Here is a 19,143-nt window from a genome sequence, read left to right as displayed (position 1 = left end):
TAGGATCATGTGCCAGCATGACTGAGTGTGAACCAGTGACGGACTGGACGGTCTGGCAGCCCCTCGTGGGCTGTTTGGGCCGGCGGCATGCTTGTCGGGTTTGCGCGGCCCATTTATCGTAAAGATGTTTTTACAATATCTCTCGGCCCACTATCAAGCATCATCAATAGTGTTACATGGTTTCAATTAAGCCATTTATTTCTAACTACCTTTTCTTCCTCCATAGTAAGAACCTGATCAGTATTTATACCAGACATGAATCTCTACACTACAGTCATGGTGACCCTCAATATTTACATCAGTCTACATTCTTTTGTAACCTTATTCAATCAAATGATTTAAAAGTGCATTGTTTGAAATTGGAATACAATAAATATGCTGCCTGTATCTTTTATTTTATTATTGGTTTTCAAAAGTTAGGCTACATGAAGCAATGACTTCTGGGAATTTCAAAACCGAATGCGTCTACTTCCTTCAGCACGGGGAATTGCCGATCTAGCATGCCTTGATCCTTGGAATTTTCCCCTTATAAAAGCTAATAAATTGCCCCCAAATGCACTTCGAAACATAAGAGAATGTCTGCTTAAATTCAGTGAAGGTGCTACGGTTGAAAATCTACAGTCGGAATTGACACATCTCGCCACGCACTGGGACAGCCTGAAAAAGTCTCCTCTAAACGAGTATAGGCCTACAGTCAAAGCGTCGGACTTTGATGATGCCGCGGAGATATAGGAAGATACAGAAATAAACCTGGTGACTGGTGAGCAAGAAATGTGCTACCTGCAATAACTGTGCAATCTGTTCCTATTTCCTTATCCAGCAGTTAAACCTCTTTACCTGTGCCTACAACTATATATGGTTAGCAAATGAATTCCTATTAACACTGTCAAGTACTCAAGTGGCATGCAAACGGAGTTTTTCCACTCTTAAAGGAAAATTCCGGTTTTTAGCACTTTAAGGCCCTTTTCTGGTTTGTTTTGGATGAACTAGAGTGGTGGACACCGAAATGTTGACGATTGGTCCTGTCTCGACTTTTCTGACTCCTTTTGAATCGCCTTTTCACCTCTCAGGGTGGCTGGCAATGGGCATACTGTAGTAGGCTACTCAAACATGTCCTAAAACAACCCTTAACGTTCGTTTTCAAAACTGTGCAACTCACCGAGTGGTTAGTGGTGTTCGTTGATGTTCCAAAACAAGTAGCGTAGGGAAATACAGTTTCTGTCGTCTTTTATTTGCCATTTTGTAAAATCCCATTGATTTCTGTTGGAAGACTCATTGCACGTTGCGCCACCGTCTATGCTTCAGGTTCAAATACGATTCATACATTGCGCCGATATATTTGCTTTTAATAGTCAACGAACTCCACAACCACTCGGTGAGTTGCACAGTTTTGAAAACGAACGTTAAGGGTTGTTTTAGGACATGTTTGAGTAGCCTACTACAGTATGCCCATTGCCAGCCACCCTGAGAAGTGAAAAAGGCGATTCAAAACGAGTCAGAAAAGTCGAGACAGGACCAATAGTCAAAATGTCGGTGTCCACCACTCTAGTTCATCCAAAACAAACCAGAAAAGGGCCTTAAAGTGCTAAAAACCGGAATTGTCACAGGATAACTTGGAGGCCTTTATGCTGATGGCGACAGAGAAAGAGGTCCTATAATGAACTTGGATGCTGATGACGTGATAGACAGGGTTGCGGAGAAGAGCAAGCTCCTTCGCACCTTTTTCAATGCATGACGTTAATTAAGACACGTTTGTGGAGCGGCTGCTCTGATGGGTTTCCCGTTTACCAACAAAACTACATTTGCGCGCAGCCGTGGGGCAGAAGACGTTTCGTGCCACAACGTTATAAACTTGACTTAAAGGGACACCAGGCAAGCCTGATGCTTTTTCTCTACGAAACTCCCCCTCGCTCGGTCTGAAGCTCTTTTCCTTTTCTTTGCATCTTCCGTCAAGGGTTTTCACTGCTTCTTTGCCGGCTCTGCCATTATACACACATTTGCAACAATCGCTAGCGTTTCATTAGCCTCCCTCTGTGCTGTGGATGCAGGATGGAAACTGAAACTGCTTCGGTCGCCGGGTACGATACACTGAACTTGCAAGCGGGATATTCTTCCTACAGGCAGTAGGGGCGGGCGAGAGAGTCTTCATTCGCCCTGTAATGAGTCATTTAACCATATACCGACTTACGAAGATGAGTAATTAACACAAAAACGTTGCCTGGTGTCCCTTTAAATAGTCGCCTGCTGTAAGCTACAATCGGAATTTTTTATATACCCTGGTCCCCTGTTTTCTCAATGATAACATCTCATTTCAGGCTATTATTTCAGAGTTTGCCGTTCATTTGCATTAACATCGTATTTTGTCATTTTTGGCGAAGACATGCATTCCTTTAGGGATATTGAACATATTGAACATTCTCTAACCATCGTGATTTCGAATTGGTGCAGTTTTCAGCACAAAAACTCATTTTGATCTTTTCATGGAGAGCACTGCTCTATGCTGTTCTATGGTGCTTTCTGCCTCTTGCGCACGCATGTTTTCGTAACGTTGCATAGAAATCCATGTATTCTAGGCTATTCTTTTTTCATTTTCATATTTCATATTGCATTCATTTTGGAGTTGTGCATTGATATATCCATGTTCTTGGTTCAGTCTTTATGCATATTAAAGTTAGAGTTCATCACCAATGGGGCTACAAACGTGTTATGTCCGTGCATGTGAAGTTATATCTGTGTGTTGCAGGCACATGCACGCGCGTGCATGCGTGTCCCCGTGTGGGCCGCTGGTTGGTGAAAATGCCAGGGCCGTTTTTTAATCCCAGTCCGTCACTGGTGTGAACGCAGGTAAGACAAAGCCATTTAATGTAGTTATGAATTTCCTTAGACTACAATAGGTAGCGCCTCCGTGGCACTATTGCCGTTGCGGCCGGTGTCACGCCTTCTCCCGTTTTAGGGGCAGCCGTGGCCTACTGGTTAGTGCTTTGGACTTGTAACCGGAGGGTTGCCGCTCACTGCGCCGGGATTAGTGTGTGCTTCACCTCACTGTGTACTCACTGTGTGCTGAGTGTGTTTCACTAATTCACGGATTGGGATAAAGGCAGAGACCAAATTTCCCTCACGGGAGCAAAAGAGTATATATACTTACTATACTTGTATGGTCAAGCTATTTATTCATTTTTGATTAGAAGAGAGGCATTCTATGAGCTGTCACGCGTAGCAATGTCCCAGCACATTGCATTAATTCACAAAAAGCGTCAACGAGAGTAATTCGCTTTATGCCAATGGCTATTGTGCTGTCCTCCTGCTGAAATGTCAACGAACTAGTGAATTAAAGGATAATTCCGGTATTCAGCACGTTGAGTCCCTTTTCTGGTTTGTTTTGGATGAAATAGAGTGGTGGACACCGAAATTTTGACGATGGGTCCTGTCTCGACTTTCTGACTCGTTTTGAATCACCTTTGACTGGCTGGCTATGGGCATGCACAAATATGTCCTTAAAACAACCCTTAACATTCGTTTTCAAAACTGCAACTCACCGAGTGGTTAGTGTTGGTGTTCGTTGATTATTAAAATAAATATATCAGCGCAATGTATGATTTCAATCCGTGTTATTTGCTATTGTGGAACTTTTTTTTCAGATACCTCACAACCGTGTATAAACTTCCGCTCAAAATATTTGAGTCTGAAGCATAGACAGTAAAAGAAGGTCTCGCAGGGGAAAGACTACAACCGCAAACAGACCCCCTTTCCGTTTCCAGTAGCGCAGTGATATCAAGGAGCAATGAGTCTTCCAACAGAAATCAATGGGATTTTACAAAATGGCAAATAAAACACGACAGAAACTGTATTTCGCCCACGCTACTTGTTTTGGAACATCAACGAACATCACTAACCACTCGGTGAGTTGCACAGTTTTAAAAATGAACATTAAGGGTTGTTTTAAGGACATGTTTGTGCATGCCCATAGCCAGCCAGAACAACTGAACAACAAGTGTGCATTAATCCTGCAACCTCCACTGACTGTGAACTGCAGACATCAATCAATGGTTGCACCATCTAAAGGAGTGTGCAAATCAACATTTACAAGTTTTTTTTTCCCTAAGTGGTTCCATGTTGGTGGAATTAGTTGCCCAGTGCTCTCCGTTCCTGTGATAGTTTTGGGTCTTTTAAGATGGATCTAAAGACATAGGGCTCTATCTTGAACTCCAGCGCAATTGACTTTGTATACTCACGCTTTTGTGTTTCCTATTTTGCAGTCAGCGCATATTGGAATTTCCCTCCATAGGTACATGTCTGTAAATTAGGGAATTCGATTGCACCCTTGGGGACGGTTCAGCGAAAAGACGGGGCGTGTTCCAGCGCAAACGTTTCCTGTTGATATTTTGCAGTTTCAGAAAACAATTCCACCACAGACCAGGAACTCCCTGGTCTAAAGTCAGTGGCGCAAATTCAGATGCTATTTTAAGGGCGCAGGGTTTTGTTTGTGCATTGGTCACCTAAAAATTTAGTAGCCTATATAGTACAACATCTACATGCAATATCTTTACAACAACGCCTAATTACGACCTATTAATTTGGACAACTTTATACAGCTCTATAAAGTCTAAAGTTACCTTTAGTTTTGTTCCAATTTACCGTTATGTATGGCTTTAAACATCGCGTGGCTTTAACATCAGCCTAAGCATTATTCCAGCTGCGCTAAGGTTTTGACAAGCACCACAATTTTGCCTACCTTGTTGTAGTCCATATGAAATAACTCCAAGCTTTGCTATGTTCCCTCGTTGTTTTCAAAAAATGTTTTATATCCATGATGGCCTTGAAGTGAATTAGCTTAAATCAGCTTATTATGTGCTGTTAACCAGCAACTAGGGGTGGGCGATATGGCCTAAAATTCATATTGCGGTATAATTTGGGACACAGACGGTAAACGGTATATATTGCGGTATAATTTGGTGTGTGAATTTCAATATAGGTCTAGCAGGTTCTTGCATAAAATAGTCAAGATTGTTACTTATTTAAAAATGTATTGGCTATAAAAATGATCAAAGTTTTATTTAGCCTATTCACTGCAGTAGACCGGCATCACTGTATGAAACATGAAACATGACATATTACATAGAACTGTAAATCATCTGATCATCTAATATTTACAGATATCTAGGCTATATATAACATTTATTTTATATTTGGCCTGTTATAAAATCATGTATTGAACAATTTAACCACAGCTCAGCTTTAAGAAACTCAAATAGCCTAGATGCATGCTTAGCATTTTGTGATCATTAGGCTAAGGCTACTTTCACAAACTCAGTCCTCTGATTTACCAATATCTAGGCGATATTTGTAACATTTATTTTGTATTTGGCCCGTTATGAAATCATGTGGAACAATTTAAACACATTGTAAAACTTAAAGCCCAAATTTGGAGACATCCATGCATGTCGAAATTTACTGCAAATTCAAAACTGGATTACTCTGGAACGGCTAACTGTACAGGGGACTGCTTTACACCTTTGTTTTCGGTAAGGTCTGCTGTTTATTTTGATATGAGGTTTGTCGTGTGTTAAAAGAAGGGTTCGTGAAGTATTCCACCGAGGTGAATGGGTTGGGAGATCATGGGACGCAAAACCTTCAGTAGAATGTATGATTAAATTGAATTATATTATTTACTTTTCTCGCGAACCGTTCAACTAAGCAATTATTGGGTAACATCGTTTAAAAGCTGAGAAAAAGCTCTTTCATGTGATACTTGTGATGTCTGTGTGATGAATAGGCTACTTCGCGAGTAGTTCAACTGAGATGAATGGAATTTGGACGCACTTTCTTTCTTGCGCTGTCACTTTCTCCACTGCGTAAAATACTCAATTAATTTGCGCTGTGAATGCTTAGATTATTTTGACAGGCCACACAGGCTAAATAAAAATCGCTATTAGTAGGACGTAAAGCAGAATATTGAAAGAAGGGGGCACCAAGGCCACCGTGGCCTGTAAACCTCTGATTTTCAAAGGGGCCTCACGGCCAACGCAAAAGGCAACGACGTGGCCGCCGTGAAATTCCTACCCTGTTTGGGGGTTTATGTCTGTATTTCTCCTAAGTTATAAGTCTAAAGTTAGCGTCTTTATCATGACATGTTTCCCTTTTAGTTCTCCATCGTGTGTGATCCTTTTTGTGTGGGGGGCTGCGTCCACCCCTGTATGTGTAGCGTGTGTGTGTACTTGACCTGCTCCGTGTGTATTGTGTTCTGGGTCTGTGTCTCTGCTCTCGTTCTCAGCTAATAAACCTTTGATTGGACAACTGTCTGTGTCGCTATCAAATCGTTACAATACCTTCACCGCTCGCAGCCATTTTTCCTCACCTGTGGCCTCCTCGTGGTTGCTGCCGGTCCCGGCAGGCCAAGCGTGTTGCAATTTGATGACATAATGACCTATCGCAATATGCCGGTATAACAAAAATCTCTATCGTTGGCCAATTTTTTATCGCATACCGCTTATACCGTTTATATCGCCCAGCCCTACCAGCAACCATAGATAGTAAAAGAAAGCAGCAAGTATGGCTACAATTTCTGTAGTTGCTGCATCCATTCATTGTTATTCTCTCTCCTGCTCCAACAAATTTTGTGCGTGCATTAAGTTGATGATAACGTGTTTACAAACTCTACAGAAAATATTGTAAATAGCCTACTGTCATGCAGTTGATGGGATACTGTGCTGAGTTGGAAAGTTAGGTCAACTTGGAAACTGTTTCTCGTTGTTGAGTTGCCTGATGGTAAGGTACAGCCGTAGCTTACAACTGCAGGCGCCCTTGCTTGGCTGTGCTGCGCAACGCACACTTCGCTCCTCTCATCTATACAACGCAGTTCCCATTTCTGCAAACCATACATAATTACAAGGAAAAATATTACCACACGAGGGAAATCAGTGTGGTGTCCATTAAGATGTGAAAAAATAGGCAAAAATCTAACATACACAAACAAATCACGGATGTGTTGATGACACAAATTAGGAAATATTAGAGGACTTAAGGAGACGTGATGTTGAACTGCATGCCGATGCCATTTAACCCAATTGCCCCAGCAGCAGCACGGGAGAGAAGAGATTATCTGACAGAAGATATGCATTGTCTATAGAGAGGTAATGTTAGATTACATTGCAAAAATATCACCATGCATTCATAACCTCGCATAATTTAGTGAGAGTGATCCCAAAACATCAGAAAGTATGTCTTTGTGACAAACAGTGCTTATAGCGCTGTGAACGTTCCTGGCTGCGCCTGGCAAATCCGCCATCATAATAGCAATCAGCTATGGAACAAGCGTGCTGTTGTTAAAGGGAATGTGAGATGACGCTCTTGATTGGTTTATTGCACGTTACGCCCAAACCACACCCATGATTAATGTAGCTACTTCAGACCACCCCATTTTAGATTTGCGTCGGGCGTAACAGTAATTTATCCCGCCGGTAAAATAGCAATAGAGCCCAAGATCCGCCCACAAAGCAACATGCACTTAGTTCATTAAGCACTTCTTATGTGTTACGGTTTGTAGTATTGCTTTACTTTCATTAGGCTGTTGATTTAATTACAGTGCATGAAAATGCACTGTACTGTTCTTCCTAGGCTTCTTCTTATTACAGTGCATGAAAATGCACTGTACTGTTCTTCCTAGGCTTCTTCTGCTTCTTCTTATTATTACAGTGCATGAAAATGCACTGAACTGTTCTTCCAAAGTTTCTTATTACAGTGCATGAAAATGCACTGTGCTGTTCTTCCAAGTCTTCGTATTCTTACGATTATTACAGTGCATGAAAATGCACTGTACTGTTCTTCCTAGGCTTCTTCTTCTTATTATTACAGTGCATGAAAATGCACTGTACTGTTCTTCCTAGGCAACTTCTTCTTATTACAGTGCATGAAAATGCACTGTACTGTTCTTCCTAGGCAACTAATTCTTCTTCTTATTACAGTGCATGAAAATGTACTGTACTGTTCTTCCAAGGCAACAACATCAACAACTTATTATTATTCCGTTTACCACTTTTTCCGTACGCAATTTCTCTTGAACAGTTTAACTTAGAAACTTCGTTCAAACTTTGTAACGTAGGTCTTCAAACAGATCGGGTTGGTATGACTTTTCAACTTTGAAACTTTTATACGTTTTAAACTATTAAAGAAAAACTTTTTAAAAATCCCCATAGACTTAACATTGCCGATTATGACATCATAATACGGCCATTAAGCAATTAGAATCCTATGGCAGGTGTTCAGGCCACCTGCAGCCTCAGGCTTTAAAGATGAACTGAACTGAAATAATCAACATTGATAATGCGTTGATTATGACAATTAAAAATAAATGACACTAAAAAATGTAATTAAAAAAATCAATACATAGCCTTTTTTAAGCAACACCAAAATAGAGTCCCGAAGCCATGACGTAGCGTTGCCAAGGCAGCAATTTCACTGGATCTAAACAAATCAATCTAACCATTGAAATCGCCATAGCGGTGGCTTTCTTAATCTATTTCAATAATTTTACAACGTTTCTGAGACGTTAGTATATTTTTTTACACTTTAGGAATCACATAATACAACATATATTCATACCAACACGATCAAATTCGTGACTACAGAGTTTTATTTTAGCATGGGTTTCCTCCGTAAAAGAGACCTGCATGTAACTTCACAGCATGCGGTTAAAATCACGGACGTGTCGCTCTTAACAGCCGCCAGTCTTTGAGAAATATCCACTGGAATTTTGTTTCTTTCTATTACACCTGCCAGGGAATCCGTGTTATGTGGCTAAGCTAAGCTGCTGCCTAGCAGGTAAAACACGTTTAAATGGATATATTTATTTTTATTAGCTAGAAATGATGCCACATGTCTACATTCAATGCTATTTATGCCACTTTGAAAGTTTGTTTAGATCCAGTGATTCTGCTGTAATGGAAACGCTACGTCACACTTCGGGACTCTATAGAGCATCACAGTCCCGCCCCTCCTCCGAGAGAGCTTAGTTTCTGGAAGTAAATTTCCCATTCATTTCTCCCATTGACGTTTTGGAAAAATCCGTATCTAAAGAGTTTTAGAGCGTGTCTTAGGCTAATCAGCTACGGCGTAACTCATAAGCATACAACATATCATTTCGAGTGAAAAAACGAATAGAAAGTCCAAAAAAAGTCAAAGGTACAAGACTGTGTACATATTTTCATTTCCGAGCGAAGGAACTACTCATCCCATAAACCACCGGGCCTCACTGAAAAATATATAAGCAGCACGAACCAGCGCGAAATCATTAATTTCCAACCAGCGACAGCAGCGAACCCTCTCCTCCAAACAATGATTTTTATATAGTTAATAGCAGTTGTTTCAGGAGTAATCGTGTAAATAATAGTGTTTTGGTATTGAATGTTATATTTACCATCGTGTATTTTATATAGTGTGTGTGAAAGAGGTTAACGTTAACGTTAGCAAAATTGTGCAGTGCTTCGTATCTGACTGCCATCCTGATGCATGGACCGGTGCATGGTCTGCTCTTGGACCACCACATTCAGTTTATTAACTTGAATTATTACACAAAATGTTCATTAAATGTACGAAGAAGTATTTCTAGGTTAATGATTGATATAGCTCGTACAGTATGAAGGCTACAGTAGCCTAGCTAATGTTAACTAGCATTACCAACCTCCCTGCAAAACTCACCACACAACTTCGTAGGTTTGATAGGTCTTGTTCCTCATGCTGGCCCATACAAAACCCACAAGCTGACCCTCGACACACAACAGTCAATAATGTGACCCGATTTAAAGTGGTTTTCACCCCTTTGGACACTCTTGATTTCGTCCTTGAAACTGAAATATTCACGGGCCGGGGGCATGGACAGTTTGCTAACCATTTTACTGCAGTGTCAGAGAATGTCTAATAAGGGTGTCTACCCGGTGGTAGCATCCAGCTTTGCTATCAGCTAGCTAGCTAGTTCAAAGGTTTAAGTTCTTAATGGGGATATACATGGCTTTTTATGCCTCGTCTAAGTTGATGTTTCATATAAACAACAATTCATGTTCATAGAAACAACAAGGTCACTAAAACATAATATATTTCATACCTGTGTTGCAGCATGTAGGCTAATGTTAGCAGCATTATAATGACATTCTAATGTCTGAAAGGCTAATGATTAGCTAGCCTATCGGCTACCTGAAAAGTTAAGTGTTCAAACTAGCATTTAGTGTTCTATTTGATGGTGTATTGGCCCTGACTAAGTTCGTGTGATATATAAACCACAATCCTTGTTGATACAAGTACCAATGTTCGTCTAGAAAGTTTTTATTCACATTAAGATTTTCGCCATAGGCAGTAAAAGACTCCGCCATCTTGTAACAATCTGCTTGGTAGTTTTTTTAGATTATTAACAAAATATCACGGGATTCATGGACTGAGTTACAACTAATGAAATTGCTTCTTTTAAATGAATTCAGGAAGACACCGGGATTGCAATAGATCTTAATGTGACATGTATTTCCCAGACACACGATATCACCAATACACCAACACACAGTATTAAATCACACCATATCCAACAAATCGTGCTGCCAGTTTAAATGTCTATGCGCGCAGGCCACGCGTCTTCGCCAGCACGGAAACAGTATCTCAAAGTCTCTCCACACGTACGGGAAAGTACACGACACGATTGAAACAAACTCCACGGCAACAGTCTTAATAATCCAATGGAAAAGGTGAAAAAGTAATCCACAACGTTATTGCCCAAAAGGAAAAAATAGAAAAACAACTCCAGCGATAGAGAACAAAAAAAAAGATCCTTCTCACCGGTATCGGATGTTTTTATCCACCACGAAGGAGGTTGGATTCTCTCCGAACAGACCCGGGTATGCAATGTCCGATAAACCTTTTTCCTTGTAAGCTTAAGTGTACAGGTCTCTCGTAGGCTCCCTGCGTAAATTTTAAGCTCCTCTCTTAGCGCACTTCCTCGTTTTTTATTCTCTTCAAACTTAGCGCGTCATTCTCCTGACAAAACATTCCCAGTCAGCTGACGGGGTTTGACAGGTCACCCCTAGTCAGCTGATCTAGCCCAACAACATAAACAAACTCACGTTGATCGGTTAAATGACAGACACAGTGGTGCGCTACAGAAATCCAAGTAATGCATATGAATTGTCCTTTTATGCTAGTAAACATTTCATAATGACCATGCATACAAAAGAAAGGTAATCATAAACTTATGTGGTGATGCCACATAGACCCCCCCTCCAGCCGGAGGCTTCTAGGGTGAGACACCATAATATTTTTTGAGATTCACCACATTTATAGTATCCTCTTTATCAGGTGGGATACTCCATCTGACTCTATAATTAATAGGCCCTAATTTTTTAATGACATTAGCTGGCCCTTCCCACCTAGGCGCAAGCTTAGAAGTGAATTTGTCACTGGCTTTGGAGAGTGGATGGGACCTGACCCAGACTAAGTCACCCAGCCGAAATTGCACATCTTTGCGACGGGAATTGTAGTACTTAGCTTGTCTAGCCTGGTGCACTCCTACTCTCTGTCTAACCTCCTCTGTCATCCTCTGTTGTCTCTCCACCAGATTGTATGCTGCATGCTGAGCAGGAGATGGTGGGTGACTGATGAGCCTCTCTAGTGGACCCTTGAGTTTTCTGCCCAAGGCAAGCTCTGCAGGAGTCCGCCCAGTGGTCTCCTGATGGGCTGTATTAAGGGCAAAGCGGAACTCTGTCAGCCACTGGTCCCAGGTGTTGTGATGCTGACCAACAAAGGATGCAATCATGGTCTTTATGGTCCGGTTGAAGCGTTCTGTGAGGTTGGTTTGTGGGTGGTAACTGGTGGTTAGCTTTTGTACTACCCCCCAGGTCTTGCAGAGGCCAGATAAAAGGGTGGAGGTAAACTGAGGTCCTCTGTCCGACACCAGGTATTGCGGCACTCCCCAACGCGTGAATATTTCTTCCCTGAGAATCTTGACGAGACGAGGTGTTTTTCCATCTCTCAAGGGAAACATTTCCACCCACTTTGAGTAGTAATCGACTACCACCAGCAGGTAAGAGTTGGCCTTTTTGCTTCTTGGGAAAGGACCCATAAAGTCAACTCCCAACATCTCCCCTGGGGCAATGATTTCGATGCTCTGGAGTAGACCTGATGGTTTGTTGTTATCAGCCTTATATTGCTGACAGGTTTGACAATTTTTTGTGTGTTCCCAGACGTCTTTCCGGACACTTGGCCACCAGGCTACCTCTAGGATCCGTAGCAGAGTCTTCAACCGTCCAAGATGTCCACCCAGTGGATTGTCATGGAAGTACCACAGGAACTCTGGGACCAGCGATTGGGGAACAACCAATTGGCACTTCTCCCCTTGGTCCGATAAGGGAATTCTCCGATACAGCACCCCCTGATGCATGACGAAGCTGATGCGGTCCGGGGAAGATACCTGAGAATCGTCCGATCGCCACTCAGTCACCCTTTGGTCCTTCTCCTGTTCCTGGGCAATCTCGGCCAAGGTAGTAGGTAGCTCAGAGTGGTTTCGGGTGGCGACCGCCCAACAGGGTGATGGCTGAATTGAGAGCGGCTCATGGGCCCGGGACAGCGCGTCCGGGGCAGCATTAAGGCATCCCTTGCGATACTGCACCTTGAAGCTGAACTGCTGCAGCCGGAGGATCCACCGGGTCAGCCTGGAGGAGGTCTTCGGGCAGTTGAATGCCCATGACAGAGCAGCGTGATCAGTGAAGACGGTAAACTCCACACCCTCCAGGTAATGTCGCCACTTCTCCACAGCCCAAACCACGGCCAGGCACTCCTTTTCCGAGGTGGAATAGTTTCGTTCCGGGCCTCGGAGTCCTCTGGAGGCGTAAGCGATCACTCTCTCCCCCTCGGGGGTGTTTTGGGACAAGATGGCCCCGAGACCCACGTCACTGGCGTCAGTGAGTACCTGGTAGGGCAAAGCTGGATGGGGCTGGGCAAGCACGGGAGGATTCTTCAAGGCCTCCTTCAAGGCCTCAAAACTGGCCTGACACTGATGGGTCCAGTTCCAATCCACTCCTTTCCGCTTCAGATTGTTAAGAGGGGATGCCAGGTCTGCAAAATGATGAATGAATTTGTGGTACCAGCCAGCCAGTCCCAGGAAACGCTGTAAGGCCTTCACATCCTGTGGCACTGGAAAGTCTGACACTGCCTGCGTCTTAGCTGGGTCCACCTCCATGCCTCGATCTGAGACAATGTGCCCCAGGAACTTTAACTCCTGCTTGAAGAAATGGCACTTCTTCATGTTCAGACTGAGAGTGGCTGCCTGTAGCCTCTGAAAAACTGCTGCCAGGTCTTGCTGATGTTGCTGTCGGGAATGAGAGTATACGATTATGTCGTCTATGTAAACAAAACATATCTTTCCTCTCAACTCTCCCAAGACCCTTTCCATTAGCCGTTGGAATGTGGCTGCAGCATTACGAAGTCCAAAAGGCATAGCCTTGAATTGGAATAGGCCAAGAGATGTAACAAAGGCAGTCTTTGGCTTACTCTCCTCAGTCATGGCCACCTGCCAGTACCCGGACTGCAAATCCAATGAACTGAACCAGGAGGCGCCTTCCAGTGATTCAAGGATGTCGTGAATTATGGGCATTGGATATGCATCGGGCAAGGTCTTTGCATTTACTCTCCTGTAGTCCACACAGAACCTGTAGGACCCATCTGGTTTATTCACCAGGACCACAGGGGATGACCAGGCAGACTGAGAGGGTTCTATGATGTTGTCTTTTAGCATTTTCTCTACATGCTCCTCAATGACTCTCTTCTTCAGGGGAGACACCCGGTAGGCCTTGGACCTGACCGGGACTTCATCCTGGATGAAGATGGCATGCTTTTCCACATTGGTCTTTCCCAGCTTATTGGAGGTAACCGACGGCCAGGCCCTCATCAGCTGTTGGAGCCCTTCTGGGTAGTCAGTGTCATAACCTGGCACCGACTCCGCCGTGGAAGTGGAAACCCAGCAAGGAGGTAATTCCCCTGGAGGCAAAGCATAGTAGAGAAGAACACCCTGTGACGAGGTGAGTGTGTCTTGATTACTTTCACTAGAGTGGCCTCGCGGTTGTTTGAAGCCATAATAGGTGTAACCTCTATTGGTTTTCAGTCCGTAACAGTTTTTGGCCAGGTTGAGGATGACACCAGTCATAGCGAGGAAGTCTAGACCTAGGATCACAGGAAACGCCAGGTGACGATCTTCCATTACATGGACTTCGACAGCCCACTGTTTGCCGTGCCAGTCTAGATATATTGTTTTCTTCCCCAGGGCTTGGTGAACGGTTCCATCCGCCATAACGAATCTCTGCCTTTCTGCCGGAAGAAAAACTTCCTCTGCTGACGTCACCTGCCGCCACAGACTCTCCTTCATCAATGTGAAGGTACTGCCAGTGTCCAATACAGCCTCCCCCTGCCTTCCTCTGATGGTAATAGGCACTAACAGGAGAGTAAATGCAAAGACCTTGCCCGATGCATATCCAATGCCCATAATTCACGACATCCTTGAATCACTGGAAGGCGCCTCCTGGTTCAGTTCATTGGATTTGCAGTCCGGGTACTGGCAGGTTGTCAATAATTTTCGCTGATTCAAGTTTCAAACTATGACTGAACGGCCTTTCCACCAATCAGAGGCATCACTGTGGGATTGTTCAGGATTGTGGGTAATGAAGTACTTATCCAAGACATCGCGAATAAAATACATTTATCTCAAAATGAGGTTAGTGCCCCGTGAACTTTTGGCGTCTATATGAGCATACACAATCGCTTAGTACAGCCGTAGCTGGTTTTGAGTCTACCATGTGCAGTTAAGTTTTTATGGCTTATACCCGAATTGTCAATGGAGAAATTGCATTGAATTCTTACTTCCGGAAACTCCTGTGGGCGGGACTGTGATGCTCTATTAGAACGCTGCCAGTTTCAATGACGTCACTGGCATGGTAGGACCTGAGAAGTTCTATAGGCAACAGCTGCAGCATATTATGTATACACGAAAATTAGTCATTTTAATGGCATGGGTTACACATTTGAGCCTTTGTGGGACAGGCCTGTAGTGTCTTGACTACCACTAGATGGGGGACGATCGGTTTCAGGCTCCAGCTCAACCTTCAGTAGGATCATTTGGGTGAAAATGACTGTGGGCGCTGCCGGAGCATGGACACTGGAATCTATCTGTTACAAAGTAGTGGCGAAACGTAGGGAAAATGTTCGAGGAAGCCAACGTGACGGGAAAAATATGTTTATTTATGTATGTGTTTATTTCGGGAGGTATACATTTTGTGCAATGTACAACATAGATACATTTTGTGCGGCACAACATAGGCTACTGTAGACCTAGCCTAGCCTACAGGTCATGTAGAAAACTGGACGAGGGGCGCTTGAGACAGCAACACGTCGACACGCACGCTGTCTCTCTGTCTCCCTCCATCCCTCACACACACACATTGCCTACCGTACATCCTCCACACAACTGCATACTCACTCACCACCACTACATTAGGCCTATGCGAAGGCTACGGTGCATATACAAAAAAGCAACACGCATTGTCACGGCAATGTAGGCTAACGCAGTCTGGACTACTGGCACTCGTAAGATTCTTTGCTCGTAACAGCAACTCACACGGGCTCTCCCTCCCTTGAAACTGTTAAAAACTTCGTCACCCCAAGTTGACCCCAGATACACGGAGGATACACGAGTTTGCCGTTTCTTTTAGGCTAACGTTAGTGGAGAGTTTGCAGATTTTTACCTTGTGGATGTTGATATTGCACGAGTCTCTTGGATAGCAGCACTGCGAGTTAAACTCCCTCGCATCAACAATCTGCCCTGAGACGGTGAACAACTGGCTTCAGGGTGAGTAGAAAGGGACATTGGATTCTGTTTACAGACCCGCTGTGGTTTAGTTACCAGCTAGTAAACGCATTATTATCGATCTGTGATATCGTCGGAGTCATGGTTTACTCTCTATGGTCGGAGTGTTAGCTGGAGTTTGACATAAGAGTGTTTCCAAGGTATTTAGCTGCTAGCCCTTTCCTAGGTTGGATCGTATGGTAGCCTATCTAACACTGGACCTCATCTGAGGCTACTTCGAGATATTATTCCAAAGGGGACAGATACTGCACTTAACTTTAAAAGATTGAACGAACCTTCCCGGACTTTGTAATTGCGACCAGTGACTGCATTGGGTGAACGAAGCCGAAGTTGAAACTTAGGTTCATGGCACATAGACTGTGGGCTCGCCCTTCTATGAATTGAAAAAGACTATCTGCCCCACCGAGTTTGCGATAAAGTAAGCAAGAAAAGGGTTTCTTAAGTCAGGATATGGCGAGTCAATGGCATTTATCGTCCAAAGTTACAGACCAGTTTCCATAGTGCACATCTTATCAATAGTTTGAATGTCGTGTGTGTTTCTGCTCATTGACAAAATAGCGTTCAGTATGATTCATGCCCAATTAATTTCCCCTGTTAAAGTGTTCACCTTTGTTTCACTAGTTTGGTTTCATTTTGTATGAGATTTTGTGATGTAGGCTAGACTATGATAAACAGCTTATGGCCAATATGTAACTCCGCTAGGCCTAATGTTATTTTCCTCAGCCATGTCAGCTAGCCTCAGACTCATTATCTGCTATGGCTGCTAGTGCTAGTGCAGAGTAGCTTACCATGCCAGTGACATAGCCGATTGTTGAAATCCAACATGGCTGCGCCCGTGTAACAACAACAACACTTTCAACGTACAATTTTATCCCTTTTAATAAATTCAGCCATTTTAATCATTGTACCAATGAGAAGAAATAAAATACATCTGTTATATCACCTTTACTTCAAATTCCAGTTCAGTTCATCTTTAAGCATACAATCTGGGTCAATTAAAACTACACATCCTATTCAACTGTTTCCTCTGCCCAAAACTGTTTCAAAATAAAAGTCCTCACTACAATAATCCACTGTTAAACAATGTAACCCATTAAACTACTGAACTTTTTACATTCAACTTTTAAACGGTCTACTTTTAAACTATCATTAAACTATCTATCTATTAAACTAGCTGTCTATCAACTTTTAAACTATCTACATTCAACTTTTAAACTTTTAAACTATATACATTCACTAGCTGTCTATCAACAACTTTTAACTTGTCATCAACTATGTCAACACTTTTCATCAACTATGACTCCTACCCACTGTAGCTAGTTAGCATGGTTAACAAAGTTAGCATGTTAACATTGTTAGCATTTTTAACAAAACTGCTAAAAATCATTAGCTAGGTTAGCTAAGTCACATGGTTAGCATAGTTAGCATGCTAGTTAGCATAGTTAGCAAAATTGCTAAAAATGATTAGCTAAGTTAGCTAAATGATTAGCTAGGTTAGCTAAGTAACATGGTTAACATAGTTAGCATGTTAGTTAGCATAACTGCTAAAAATGATTAGTTAAGTTAGCTAAGTATCATGGTTAACATAGTTAGCATGCTAACATTGTTAGCATAGTTAGCATGTTTAGCAAAACTGCTAGAAAATGTTAGTTAAGTTAGCTAAGTAGCATGGTTAGCATTGCTAGCACTGCTATAAAACATTAGCTAAGTAGCATGGTTAGCAGAATTAAAAATCTTAGCATAACTGCTAGCAAACATTAGAGCCGTTCCAACTTTCAGTTATCGTCAAATATCTACCTATACACAGCCATTAAACTATTTGAATATCAACATTCATTAAACTGCTAGAAAACGTTAGCTAAGTAGCATGGTTAACAGGTTAGCGTTGCTAGCACTGCTATAAAACATTAGCTAAGTAGCATGATTAGCATAGTTAAAAATCTTAGCATAACTGCTAGCAAACATTATAGCCATTCCAACTTTCAGTTATCGTCAAATATCTACCTATACACAGCCATTAAACTATTTGAATATCAACATTCATTCAACTTCCAGTCTGTCAACAACTTTTAAACTACTTACCTTCAACTTTTAAACGGTCTACTTTTAAACTATCATTAAACTATCTATTAAACTAGCTGTCTATCAACAACTTTTAAACTATCTACTGTCTATCAACAACTTTTAAACTATCTACATTCAACTTTTAAACGGTCTACTTTTAAACTAGCATTAAACCATCCATCTATTAAACTAGCTGTCTATCAACAACTTTTAAACTATCTACATTCAACTTTTAAGGCGAGACACTACAGGTGAATAGGGTAAAAAATGTAACAAGCAGATATCACTATGAAACTTCCCCAGTTGATTACTTACATTAATATGAGAAAAAAATGTATTACAAGTTTGCTGTAATTTAATGTTTACATATGCAAATTAGGCATTATCTAATTAAACATGTGCTAATTTGCATACATTTTAAGGCACGAAACCTGAGCATTGGATACAGCCAGGTTCAAAATTATGTTTTCATTGTGTTCAGATATTAGATAGGGAAACATTTACAGAGGGATTTATGAATATCTACTTTTGTTATCCTGTAAATCAGAAAATTATGTCACTAGCCCTAAAAAATCCATGTTTCCATGTTTTTAGGCATAAAATGTCATGTAAGTCAGGCTAGGAATAATATATCAACAAACCCCTCTGTAGAAATCTTCGACATATAGTTAGGCATAAGTCTAGAAAGTTTGGTGTATGTGGGTGTCGCCTAGTGCTGACAACAACCCCTGAACAGGCTCGGAATCCCAGGACACACACCACAACACGGACAGATGTTTAAGAAAATGTACAAATCTTTATTACATACAGATCAAAAGCATTCCTCCCACACAGGTTTCGAGGTAGGGTTAATAGGTCAGCATTGGTCACACAGCACAGCTAGGATCTTGGAAACAAGTGAGTAGAACCACACCATAAGCTACCATAGGTTTCAGAACCCTAGTCACGACAAGATATCAAGCAGAGTACCACAGAAAATCTTGTTCACAGCACACAACCATTTGCACACGTGCACACTACGGATCCCCAGACCATTACCAGCAATTTAGCCTCCCACGCCCCCAAGCCAGAACCCATTCATGCAGGCAGAGACATAACACACAAACAACAAGTAAAAATGTCCGTTCGGTCAGGGCCCCTCCTGACCGAAACAAAAAGAAAACACAAAATCAAAATAAACTGGGTCTCACCCG

This window comes from Alosa pseudoharengus, unplaced genomic scaffold, assembly GCF_046254945.1.
Source record: "Alosa pseudoharengus isolate Yale_2024_CS ecotype anadromous, Long Island Sound unplaced genomic scaffold, YU_APseudo_1.1 YU_APseudo_1.1_scf_20, whole genome shotgun sequence".
Classification (NCBI taxonomy): domain Eukaryota; kingdom Metazoa; phylum Chordata; class Actinopteri; order Clupeiformes; family Clupeidae; genus Alosa; species Alosa pseudoharengus.
This window is presented reverse-complemented; position numbering follows the sequence as displayed.